The sequence below is a fragment of the Schistocerca serialis genome, chromosome 6, assembly GCF_023864345.2.
Source record: "Schistocerca serialis cubense isolate TAMUIC-IGC-003099 chromosome 6, iqSchSeri2.2, whole genome shotgun sequence".
Lineage (NCBI taxonomy): Eukaryota > Metazoa > Arthropoda > Insecta > Orthoptera > Acrididae > Schistocerca > Schistocerca serialis.
In genome coordinates, this window is record NC_064643.1 from 306,469,278 (window position 1) to 306,482,714 (window position 13,437).

The 13,437-nt window shown below is 38.1% G+C and overlaps 1 protein-coding gene across 1 annotated transcript in view; it reads right to left on the reverse strand.

Moving 5' to 3' along the window:
- The window catches only part of LOC126484836 (synaptic vesicle glycoprotein 2B-like), a 133,619-nt gene that overhangs the window by 18,609 nt on the left and 101,573 nt on the right, over window positions 1-13,437 (reverse strand). The window lies entirely within an intron of this gene.

Below are 13,437 nucleotides of genomic sequence, written 5' to 3' on the forward strand. Positions count from 1 at the left end.
ATATTTCACGTGCACAAGCAGGTGCACTTGTTCTTTTGTCAGTTTCTTATCCAGCTTATGTAGTCAGTATTTGCAGCTATAGTGTTACATGGAGTATAAACAACAAAAATATTAATACACACAGTTGGACTGAAATGTCAGGACAGTGTAGTAGGCTGGACAACGTGGTCATATATATCTAAGGATGCTTTGTATTAGCTAACTCTGAAGAAGGACATTGTCTGAAACCTCACCAAAATTTTCAATTTTGTAAGTGTCCTATCAACTGCCCTATGCTTCATTGTAGGATGAGGGCTCACTGAGTTCCGTTTTTCCCATGTACTCAAGACTTTGTTAAAAGTGAAAGATGTTATCATGGTAAAGAATAGCAGAAATTTAGGCCTGGATAGAGGGCTACCAATAGTGTTTTCTTCCAACTTGCCTGTACACGACATGGAGTGGGTTGTTGAGGCTGGCAACTTGGATTATACATACCATCCATGAATGCAACTAAGGGAGGGGGGGGGGGGGGGATAAAATAATACTGATACAGTATTTATTCTCTACCACACAGCATATGGTGGCTTGTGAAGTACAGGTGTAAATTGAAATATAACAGACTGCAGTCCACGTGTTGTACTTTACAGTACATCTGATTACTAAGCATCACAATTCACTGTAATTTTGTTGCATAAACTTATACTTTTGATCATCTCTGAATTTTTTACATATGCTAATCATTGTATAACAACACTGGGAACCACATTTAATTTTAAAGAACAATGTAGATTAATAGAATTTTATCAGTTAATGGAACTAAGTGATCATTATGTAAACGTATTTCACAATACTAGTCTTTAGTAAAAAGTGGAACACTGTTTTTTGTATAGAATGATTAAATTTTGGCATTGGAGTTATCTTTATTGTGAGGAGCTGAAATACTAATTTAATTTTCATGAAAATTGAGATATTTCAGTATTAATTGTTTAAGAGGCTCATTTTGTGAAGTTTAACATACAAAAGCTTTGCATTTCATGGAGTAGTTAATTGGATACTTGTTTTTATTTTCTGCTGACCTTGATATCAAATTGAAATTATCTATATTAATCTTGTTGACACCATAATTAACATGAAATAATAATTGTAATAAACTGAAGAGATGGTACATTGTCAAAATTCTACACAAGGGCCAGTGTTAGGCAAAAACAGTCAGTAGTTAGTGGTTAGAAGATAGGGATTGTGAGTAAGTAACTCTTATATGTCTTGTAATTAAGGTAATGAAAGTGGAGAAACCATAAATAAGTCAAGAATGTGTGAGGTTTGATTGTGAGAAGATTATGTAGGAAAAATAAAACCCCTACTACCACCTAAGACTGGAGGAAATTCCAAAAAGTCATCCCAGAACATCTGAGGCAAACAAGAATGATTTACTAGTTTGATCAACATCATGGGCAGCCCCAGTCCAACAAGACAAGTATTTATATGTCAACAAATGTTTTTTTGCTCAAAAAAATATTATTTGCAAGTGACTTGATGTATTACAGAGTACACTGCAATGTGTGAGCTGAAATTTACAACTAATTTACATTATATTTGTGAGCAGGAACTTTGAAGATATGAAATGAAATGAAATGACCGTGTGGCACTGATGGCCGGGAGGCCCCATACCAGGAATTTTGGCCACAGGGTGCAAGTCTTATTTCAGGTGATGCCACATTGGGTGACTTGTGCGTCAGTGAGGATGAGATGATGATGATGACAACACAGCACCCAATCCATGAGCAGAGAAAATTTCCACCACAGCCGCATTATCAGTTCACAAGAAATTAGTTTATTTGTACTGTTATTAACTTTTTCCCCTCAGTAATCTAAAAGAATTGTGTTTGCTGTAATTAACATGTTCTGCTATAATCCCATATCATTTACTATGTGCTCTGTACGTACTTACATAATTTAAAAAAATATATTAGATATACCATTCAGTGATGCTTACTGCATCCACACTAATGAAGATGATGATAAATTAATTTTTAAAACTCTCCCGATACTACCAAGGATTTTACTTGGTAAGAAGGTTCTAGAGTGGGGTATTCTCAATTTTGGAAAGACAACAGTGGCACTGCCTGAAGAAGAAATAAGGTGTCTGAATGGGAGAGCAGACGTTGAAGGAGGGTTGGCAGTGTGCTAACCATATACTCCAGCATATCAGTCTTGTTAAAGGATGACATAGTGGTTGGCCAGCAGCTCATTTGTCCATGAAGCCTGATCTCAGAATTATCAAAACTACAGATATGATTTTAAGAGATTTTTTGTGTTTTTGATATTATTGATATGAAATATTCCTTGTACCATGTGACTAACTGGATAATTAACATTCAAGGATGTTTCTTTCTGTGTTGGTATCTGGTAGTACAGGTTTTTGATTAAGTATTTATTGTTAACTGCTTTGATCAATTATGTTTTGTGAAAGATAGAGCTTATGTTTTGTGAAAGATGGAGCTTATCAGTTTTTGATGTTGCTGAGCAACAGTCATACAATAATTTTTAAATGAACACACCACCATTTGACTGTATTGTTGATTATTTAATTAAGACCCAGGTTTCAAACTTTCACGCTATTTTCGGGTGATTGCTAAAAGCAAAAATTGCATACAGTAAGACCACATAAAATTTCAAAACATGTAAAATTTCTTAAACAATGAATGTAAATTAGTGTATAATTACAAAATATGTATGTGTAGATTATGTCATTAATATATTTAGCAGGACATCAAGCTCAAAATTGGCTATAAATTAAGACAAATATTCACTCCCAACAAAATTCCAGATGTAAAAATCATCTTCTTGTAAAAGGATTAGTAAACAATAGTGGGAGCATGTCATGTGTAATAAAAACGGGTTTACTTCGGTATATAAAAGATAACACATGTCCTTGAGTCATAATGATAGTGAAATGAAAGAGTATGCATAATAGAACAACTGAATACTAAAATGACAGATGTCAAAGATATAAGACTATTAATGTTAAATATCTTCAGGCTATATATAATTATCTTTGGGGTGGCACTATGTACCATCATCTTTTCAATAAACGTTTATACAACAGAATAAGATTTTTGCTCTGCAGCAGAGTGTGTGCTGATACTAAACTTCCTGGCAGATTAAAACTGTATGCCAGACCAAGACTTGAACTCGAGACCTTTGCCTTTCACAGGCAAGTGCTCTACCAACTGAGCTATCCAAGCACAACTCACAATCCATTCTCACAGCTTCAATTCTGCCAGTACCTAGTCTCCTACCCTCCAAACTTCACAGAAGCTCTTCTGCAAACCTCGCAGAATTAGCACTCCTGGAAGAAAGGATACTGCGGAGACATGGCTTAGCCACTGCCAGGCGGATGTTTCCAGAGTGAGATTTTCACTCTGCAGCAGAATGTGCACAGTGAAGATGGGTTACGAGGTTCTGAGTTTGAGTTTCAGTCTGGCACACAGTTTTTATCTGCCAGGAAGTTTCACATTCAAAGACAATTAATCACAAAACAATATAGTAAGTGCCATTGATAATAAAAATATGAAAGTTAACAATAGGAGTAACACTGCTAGGGGAGTGGTCATGGGGGAGGGGGGGGGGGGGGGGTCGGTGGCAGGTGAGGTGGGAAGGAATAAATTGATGCTGGAGAGGTGGGTATATGTTGGGGAAATGGATGGGGGCTGGATAAAGTGACACTAGGGATGAGAGTGTATATTTGATTAAATGTTAAAGCAGGAAAAATCAAAGTGAGTGTGTAGATGTAGGTTAAAGTTGGAGTGTTGGATGGGGCTGGGGGAAGAGAGGGTGCAAGAAACCTCAAGGGACCTACCAATAGGTGAGTGGTTGAAGCTCCAAAATGGGGGGACAGAGGTAACAAGAGATTGCGATACATACTGACAAACAAAGCATTATGAAAGGGAAGGGGGATAGGGAAGAGTGGTAAACCATTAGATTAGGTTGGTATAGTAATGCTGGCAGAGTGGAGGGCTGGGATTAAGGGAAATGGGGAGAGACCATAAGATATGAGAGGGGAGGGGGGGGGGGCAGCACAAAGCAATATTTATGAAATATAGTAAAAGTTAGAAAATATATAACAATCACATTGTGCTTATAGAAATGTAAAAATGCATTGCTCTTGCATAAAATAGTTGCCCCTCAGTAGGAAAACCTCCAAATGAAAGCTTCTTTGGTGTTACATACCACATATAGAATCATGTATGTGCATAATCTATCTTAATCACAATAGATACAAATCTTATTTATTACAAGGATGTTAACTAAGGACAGTATGATGACAGAATTTCCAGGACATGTTGATAATCTTGATTTGACGTAGGGGTTATGTTTATAAAACTTGCAGCATGTTTAGGTTATGGGTGTAAGAGTAGTAGCAAACTGGAAGGGTAGGAAATGTAGTGTTAAAAGTAGGTGTTAGAGTTGGGGGTAGATTAAAAATGTGTGTAGAGTAGGAAAGGCATTGTGCAATTGGGAGGGGGGGGGGGGATAAATGGGAATAGAGAATAAGGTACAACTGCACCACAACAGTACAGCATCCATGCATGCATATGATACACGATACACAAATAAAATGTACACTGAAGAGCCAAAAAAGCTGATACACCTGCATGTGTGCTGCAGCTGATGTAGAATGCACTCGACTAATGTCTGAAGTAGTGCTGTAGGGAATTGACACCATGAATCCTGCAGGGCTGTCCATAAATCCGTAAGAGTATGAGGGGATGGAGATCTCTTCTGAACAGCACGTTGCAAGACATCCCAAATATGCTCAATAATGTTCATGTCTGGGGAGTTTGGTGGCCAGCAGAAGACTTTAAACTCAGAAGAGTATTCCTCGGGCCACTTTGTAGCAGTTCTGGACGTGTGGGGTGTCGCATTGTCCTGCTGGAAGTGCCCACATACATCCAGAATTCACAATGGACATGAATGCATTTTGGTGATCATACAGGATGCTGTCAGAGTCATATCTAGAGTAACAGGGGTCCAATATCACACCAGCTGCACATGCCACACACCATTACAGAGCCTCCACCAACTTGAACTGTCCCCTGCTGACATCCAACTGCGCAATACAATTTGAAACGAGACTTGTCCGACCAGGCAACAAGTTTCCAGTCATCAACAGTCCAGTGTCGGTGTTTGCAAGTTGAGGTGAGGCGTGAAGCTTTATGTCAAGCAGTCATCAAAGTTACTCAAGTGGGCCTTCAGCTCCAAAAGCCCATATCGATGATGTTTCGTTAAATGGTTCACACACTGATGGGCCAGCATTGAAGTCTGCAGCAATTTGCGGAAGGGTTGCACTTCTCTCATGTTGAACAATTCTCTTCAGTTGTCGTTGGTCCTGTTCTTGCAGAATCTTTTTCAGGCCACAGCGATGTTGGAGATTTGATGTTTTACCAGATTCCTGGTATTCACGGTACACTTGTGAAATGGTCATATGGGAAAATCTTCACTTCATCATTACCTCGGAGATGCTGTGTCCCATCACTTGTGTGCCTACTATAGCACCACATTCAAACTCACTTAAATCTTGATAAACTGCCATTATAGCAGCAGTAACCAATCTAAAAACTGTGCCAGACACTTGCTGTCTTATATGGGTGTAGCTGACTGCAGCACTTTATTCTGCTTGTTTATGTATCTCTGTATTTGAATATGCATGCCTATACCAGTTTCTTTGGCACTTCAGTGTATAACAGCTGTGATATGCCCGCAGAAATGTAATTGTGCATTATAAATTCCATAGTCTGGAGTAGTTGGTCCTTAGTAGGGAAATAACTAAATACAACAAATCTGGTTTAACTAAGCAGTAATATATCAGTACACATGTACATCATATCTTATTAGCAAATGTTTATAAAACCATTAAACATTGTAGACGGGTATGACTCAAAGAATGTAACGTTCGTATTGCCAATGACAAAAGCACCAAAATAGATCCCTTTGCACACACAAGCCACAATAGAGCATCCAATGTATACAACAGTCATACAACTCATGTACATGGTTTCTTTAACAGTGTACATTTATTCATAACATCTTTGTCACACATACTGATATGGGCAAACTATGGGCAACATAGAAGTAAAATGCCTCATACTGTTTCTTATTGTAACAAATAGCAAGACAGTTAAATATTGTAGGTATGATGCAAGTCTACATGCACAGTATATTAGAAAATATTACAACATTTGCTGTGGATAAAAGAAGTAAGTTTGACTATTACTGCTAGTAATTAAATTAATGCTGGTTTTGCCTACTTTTCCCCTTTTTTCGCCAAAGCCTTCAATTGAACATTCTACATACAGCATACTGAGAATAAATCAAATATTGGAATTGTATATAACTACATCATATAATGGCCATTAATGTTGATTGTGCATAATAAAGGTTTTGGCATTTTCCATCAGCTAGCGTACTTCTTTAATTTACTCTTGTGCGCATCTGTTGTTGATAAGATATGATGAACATTATTCACCGGTGTATACAGTTGTGTTAAAGTACAGTTCTTTTATTAGGAGTTTGTCAATAAGGCTCTATTATCACACATCATACAGTTATAATGTGTTTATATGTTTATTCATGAGTATCATAGTTACCATACATGCCCAATTTCTGCAGTGTATTTCAGGTGCCCACATGGTGACTACATTGCAACATATTGATGTGAATGTATGTGAAAAAAAAAAAAAAAAAAAAAAAAAGAAGAGAAAGAAATGGTCTTTAAAAAGCCCTCATCTCAAAAGTTAAAATCCAAATAACTCTTTTACTCACAGCCAATGTTGTAATGTAATATTTTCTAATATACTGTGCCTGTAGGCTTTCATCATACCCACAATATTTAACTGCCTTGCTATTTGTTACAATAACATGACGCATTTTATTTCTATGTTGCCGACAGCTTTCCCTTATCAGTAAGTATGACAAAGATATTATGAGCTAATGTGCACTGTTAAAAAAATCCAAGAACATGAGTTATATGAATATTGTATATATTGGATGCTGTATTGTGGATCGTGTGTGCAAATGCATCTGTTTTGGTGCTTCTGTCATTGGCAATATGAAAATTACATGTTCTTTGAGTCACACCATATCTACAATGCTTAATGGTTTTATATTCATTGCTAATAAGACATGATGACATGTGTACTGCTTAGTTAAACCAGATTTGTTTTATTTAGGTATTTTCCAGCTAAGGAGCAATTACTCCAGACTATCGAATTTACAATGCAGACATATCACAGCTGTTAAATATGTTATATGTGTCTATTGTTTATCATGTGCACTCATGGATGCTGCACTTTTGTGGTGCAGTTACAGTACCTTATTTTGTATTCCCATTTATCCCCCCTCCCCCAATGACCCTCCCCCGTTTACTGCCCACCTTTCCTACTGTCCGTGCATTTTTAACCTCCTCCCTCCTCACTCTCCATGCATTTTTAACCTCCTCCCTCCTCTAAGACCTACTTCTAACACAAGGTGCAGCGTGGGAACTTCCTTATTTGAAACACGCAGCACTCAGTGGCTGTTACTCATTGTTGTGTGGGCTTCAGTGCAATCAAAAGTACGAGACTTAACTTTTTTTAAAAAAAGGTTAGTTTAGGTGATCAGGCACTGGGCAAGAGAGAAATGTGCGTTCCCCGTTGTGGCCTACTTTTTGAATGGACATTTGGTCATCAGAACTCAATCAGAACACATCGTGCTTGCAGGTCGTGTTCCTGATGGGAAATCAATTGTTATGTGGATAGACACCTTAATGGTTACTGGAAGTGTGCAGAAGAAGAAAACAGTACCTTCAAGAACCACCAGAACACCTGGAAACATTGAGAAGGTGAGGACGTCAATTTTGACTTCTCCCAAGCGATCTGCATGCAAACATACAGCTGCCCAATTTCTGAATGCACAGTATTCCTCATGAAGAGTTGAAATTTCATCCGTATAGACTGTCAGTGGTGCACACACTTCATCCACATGATTTTGTTTCACAAAAAAATGCATGTGAAGCATTGATCAATGAGCTGCGTCTTGACGCCTTAGTGTTCTTCAGCGACAAGGCACATTTTCATTTGTCTGGCTGTGTGAATAAACAAAATGTGTGGTATTGGAGTGGCACAAACACCCGAGAACTTCATGAGCAGTCCCTGCATACAACCCGTGTGACTGTTTGGTGTGCACTATCTAAAGTTGGCATTATAGGCCCATGGTTTTCCGAATATAATGATAAGGTAGTGACGGGTACTTCTGAGCATTATGTTCAGATGATTGAACAGTTTTTTCTTCCAGAGCTTGAAGAAATTGATGTAGGTGATGTCTGGTTCCAACAAGATGGCACCACAGCTCACACGGCATGAATATTGTTGACCGTATTGCACGAACACTTCCCCGATCGTCTCATCTCTTTGAGGGGCTATCTGCAGTGGCCAGCATGTACACCAGATTTAGCACCATGCGATTTTTTCTTATGGGGCTATCTCAAATCCTTGGTGTATATCAATTGTCCGCAAACCCTGGCTGAGCTATGGAACAATATTCGTGTTGCTATTGCCAACATTGACAAAGACATGTTGGAAAAAGTGCACCGAAACTTCAGATTTTGACTCTTCAAAATGGTTCAAATGGCTCTAAGTACTATGGGACTTAATATCTGAGGTCATCAGTCCCTTTTGACTCTCCAAATGCATTGAGCAGAATGGAGGCCTCCTTCAAGATATATTTTGGAAAACTTAATGCACAATACTTTAGATGTTACTCTTTGTAAAGAAAAAAAAATTAAATTGAGGTTTCTAATACTTTCTGATTTATGATTTTTTAAAATGAGGAAGTTCCTGCACCACACCCAAAACTACATTTTCTATCCTTCCAATTCACTATTGTTCTTACTTCCACAACCCAAACATGCAGCAAGTTTTATATACATAGCCCCTATGTCAAGTCAAGATTATCTACATGTGCTGGAAATAATGTCATCATACTTTCCTTAGTTAACATCCTTGTAATAAATAAGATCTGTATCTATTGTGATTAAGATAGACTATAGACATACATGATTCTATATGTGGTATGTAACACCAAAGTAGCTTTCATTAGGAGTTTTTCCTAATAAAGGGCAACTACTCTATTTTATGCAAGAGTGATGCATTTTTACAATTCCCTAAGCACAGTGTGATTACTATACATTTTCTTACTTTTACTGTATTTCATAAATATTGCACTGTGACTGCAGTCTCATGTTTTCTATCCACCTTGGACACCCCTATTCATGCATCCCCCCCCCCCTGCCCCCCCTCCCGCCGCCCCCATATTCTGGTTTCTCTCCCTTTCCCCTATTCCCATATCTCCACTCTGCTATACCAACCTATTCTAATTGTTTAGCACTCTTTACTCTTCCCTACCCATCCTCCCCTCCCCCCTCCCCCTTCGCCCGCTCCATAACACTTTGTCTGTCAGTGTATACCACAGTCCCTTGTTACCTCCCTCCCCCCCTTTTTTTGGAGCCTTCAACCACTCCCCTACTGATAGGTCCTTTGAAGTTTCTTGCCCCCACTCTCCCCAACCAACACCCTTAACTTTATCCCACATATACACTCTCATTTTGATTTTTCCTACTTTAACATTTAATCAAATATACACTCATATCCCTACTGTTGTTTTATCCAGACCCCCATCCATTTCCCCTACATATACCCACCTCTCCAGCATCCATTTAACCCTTCCCACCCTACCCGTCAACCCGCCATGGCCCCTCCCATCACAGTTTTACCCCTATTGTTAACTTTTGTATTTTTATTATCTATGGCATTTACTTTATTCTTTTGTGATTAATTGTCTTTCAATTTTATTTCATTTTGTTCATTTTAGACTTGGGTTACTCATGCAACTTAATGTGGGTTCACTTACAGCTGTTGACGATTGGTTGTATACATGTTTATTGCAAAATGATGGTACCCAGTGCCACCACTCCAAAGATAATTATATGTAGTCTGAAGATATTCATTCAAGGACTACCACCTTAACATTGGTGGGGAGGTTTGTGTGTCTCAGTGATCCACTGAGCTGTGCTGCCAGAAGCTATGCTCCTGCCAGTGTCGCCCATGCTAGACAGGTCAGTTGGTGAGATTCCAGACAAAGAGTAGTCCCCCAAGGGGCGCCCACCTTGGAAGTATGTGGATGGCAACCACACAGAACATTAGTTAAGTCTGACATTACTTCCACTTACTTGTGTCTTTTTCGACCCCAACAGTGTTAGGTTTCTCGGCCTGAGGGTGTCTTTCATTTTTCTTTTCCCTCTCCAACAAAGAGGGCAGGGAAGTCTCTAGGGGCATGGTCAAGCCAGCATTCCTAAAGAAGTAAACTCTGAAAAGAAATCTTGCCAGCTCAGGGCAGAACAGTGGCAGCCCCACTACTGGGATAACCCTGCGCATTGCCTGTAACACGGCCAGGCAACAAACATATAACTGACCCCTCCCCCCCCCCCCCCCCCCCCAAAAAAAAAACCTCTGGAGATATTCATCATTAATAGTCATATATGTTTGACATTTGTTGTTTTAGTGTTCAGTTGTTCTGTTATCCATTCTCATTGATTTCACTATCATTATGACTCAAGGACATGTTCATCTTTTATATACCAAAGTAAAACTGTTTTTACCATACTAAACATGATGTGCTCCCACTATAATTTGCTGATCTTTTTACAAGGTGATGATTTTACATCTGGCATTTTGTGGGGAGTGAATATTTTTCTTTATTAATGTCCTGCTAAATATGTTAATAACATAAACTGGACATACATATTTTGTAATTATACACTAATTTACATTCATTGTTTAAGACATTTTACATCTTTTGAAATTTCACATGGTCTTACTGTCTGCAATTATTGCTTTCAGCAGTCACTTGAAAATGGCATAAAAGGCCAAAACCTGGGTCATAATTAAATAAACCGCACTACAGTCAAATGTTGGTGGGTTCATTTAAAAATTTTATCCAAGTACTTGATAATTTCTAAAAGAATGAAAAAGTGATTTCACCTTAAAGAAGGACTTTGAAGCTAAGAACTTGCCAAATTTCAGCAAAAGTACTTTCCAAGCATTGCGTAATTTTCAGTTACATGTCTTATAATTTGGAAGGAAAGACTTCTCTTGCAGGCACTGGGAAACTTCCCTCACATATCATGGTGCAATCATTCATCAGAAAGAGGGAAAAAATTATATATGACTTTCGGATCTGCTGCAGGACCATACTGTACACTGATGATATAACACTGAAAACCTCAGGTGACAATTTACAAATTGTGCTGGATAACAACAGAGAAACAATGCAAATGACTAGTCACTGGTGTCAAGCCTATCAACTGTGCATAAACAATACAAAAACAGAAGAAATAATTTTTAATCTAAAAGCTACAAAAAGTGAAAATAAAGCAGTGAAACTACTTGGATTGCACATAGACCAAAAACTCTCCTGGGAAGAACACACCAATCACCTGCGCAGAAAACTAGCCCATGTACTTTTTTTACTGGACAAATTGAGAAACAGTGTGAGCAAACAGCTGTTACTCCACTCATATTTTGCTTTCTTCCATTCCCATCTGGAGTATGGAATTATGCTCTGGGGTAATTCCTCAGGGGCTAAATGTATTTTCAGATGGCAAAAGAAAGCCATCAGATGTATACTAGGATTAGCACCCAGAGATTCCTGCAGAAACCACTTTAAATATCTCAGTGTAATGACAGTACCTAGCATGTACAAATATAACTTTTCAATGTATGCTAAAGAAAATTTGGACAAATTCAGCACGAGATGTGATGTACACACACACAATACCAGAAATAGACGCTTGTTGGATTTTCCCTTCTCAAGGCTAGCTGTTGTCCATAATAACTATAAACATTTGGGCCTAAATTTTTTTAATATGTTACCATATTCAGCTTGTACAGCCCCATTTAATAAATTCAAGAGTGTATTGCAAAATTGGTTAAAATGCAGTGAATACTATACAATTGAAGAATTCCTAGGAAATACTCATTATAATATAAGCTTTTAGTAAGTGATAAAGAAATGTTTTCAATTCTTAAGTAAGCTAAATAATTCTGTGTTTGTGTTTATTGTGCTTAACTGTACTCCATTGTAAACTTTGACAAAGCCAATTGTGTGAAAAATACTGAAAGGTGAATAAAAATATTCCATTATATTAAAAAAATTCTATTCTGTATTCTATTCACTATTGTGGAAGGGTGTACCGAGTGTGTGCTGGTTGCAGTTTGATGCAAGGTGATGGTTGATCTGGAAGTAATGCGGAAGCTACGACAACTCAAGTGGGAGACACTCGAGCACCATCGCTGTAGCCCTGATCTCTCCCCATGCAATTATCATGCCTTTCATCCTTTAAGAAACGCATTAAAGAGTCAACAATTTCAGCCAGGTGAGGATGTGCTGCATACTGTTACAGACTTCTTCATCTGAAAGAACATGGTGTTCTACCCATCTTCAACCTGGTGCATCGGTGGGATGATTCTTTAAATTCTCATGATGATTTTGTCTGATTGGCTGATCTGAAAACTTATTGATCAGCTCTTATTTAATGATAACCTACATAAATTAGTATGTAATTTGCTCCAAATAGACTAGCTATAGTTAATAGTATTTGTATTTATATTTGAATGCACTACTGAATATGAGACATCATGACAAAAGTTGATAAATGATTTAAATACTAGTTCCTTTTCACTCACTGTGGTCTATCACAACAGCCTTTACTAATTTAATGTTCCTTGCTACAAATATGTACCCATTTGAAAATGACTGTCTCTGTATTGGATATTCATGAACCCATGTCACTTCCGTGTCAAAATTTATAACACGGCGGTTGATCAGTATGAGTCACACATGCTTATACATTGTCAGAACTGACAGAAAAACAATAAAACATTCCCCCTCTCACATCCTCTAATATTGCAGTGGCCATGCTAATTACCTGTCTGCCCCTGATTTAAGCGGCCAACTTAGCTCATGGGTGAGTTAACCAATGTCAACTAAAATTAATCCTGTCTTGAAACATTACTGCCTCTATAAATATTTTTGTTTGTATCTAACCAGAAAAATATACTCTAAAGAAGCTCTTGATGATTGTTGATGTTCTTGAATTTGGCTTTTAATTACTAGACATCTATTAGTATAAAATACAGCTGAGAACTACGGGCCACCCAAAAATTTGATTCAAACCACATGTGGTGCACGGGCTGCAGTCTGATGATCACTGATCTGGTTTCTTGACAGGGACAACCTCTGATCCTCTCTCAGATGGCCCCATAAATACATCAGTTTGTGTCAAGCACACCAACCATCAACAGTACCGCCACTCAGCTGTCACATGTTCCCTGTCAAAAAGTCTTCCTCGCCACTTGTGGAAAC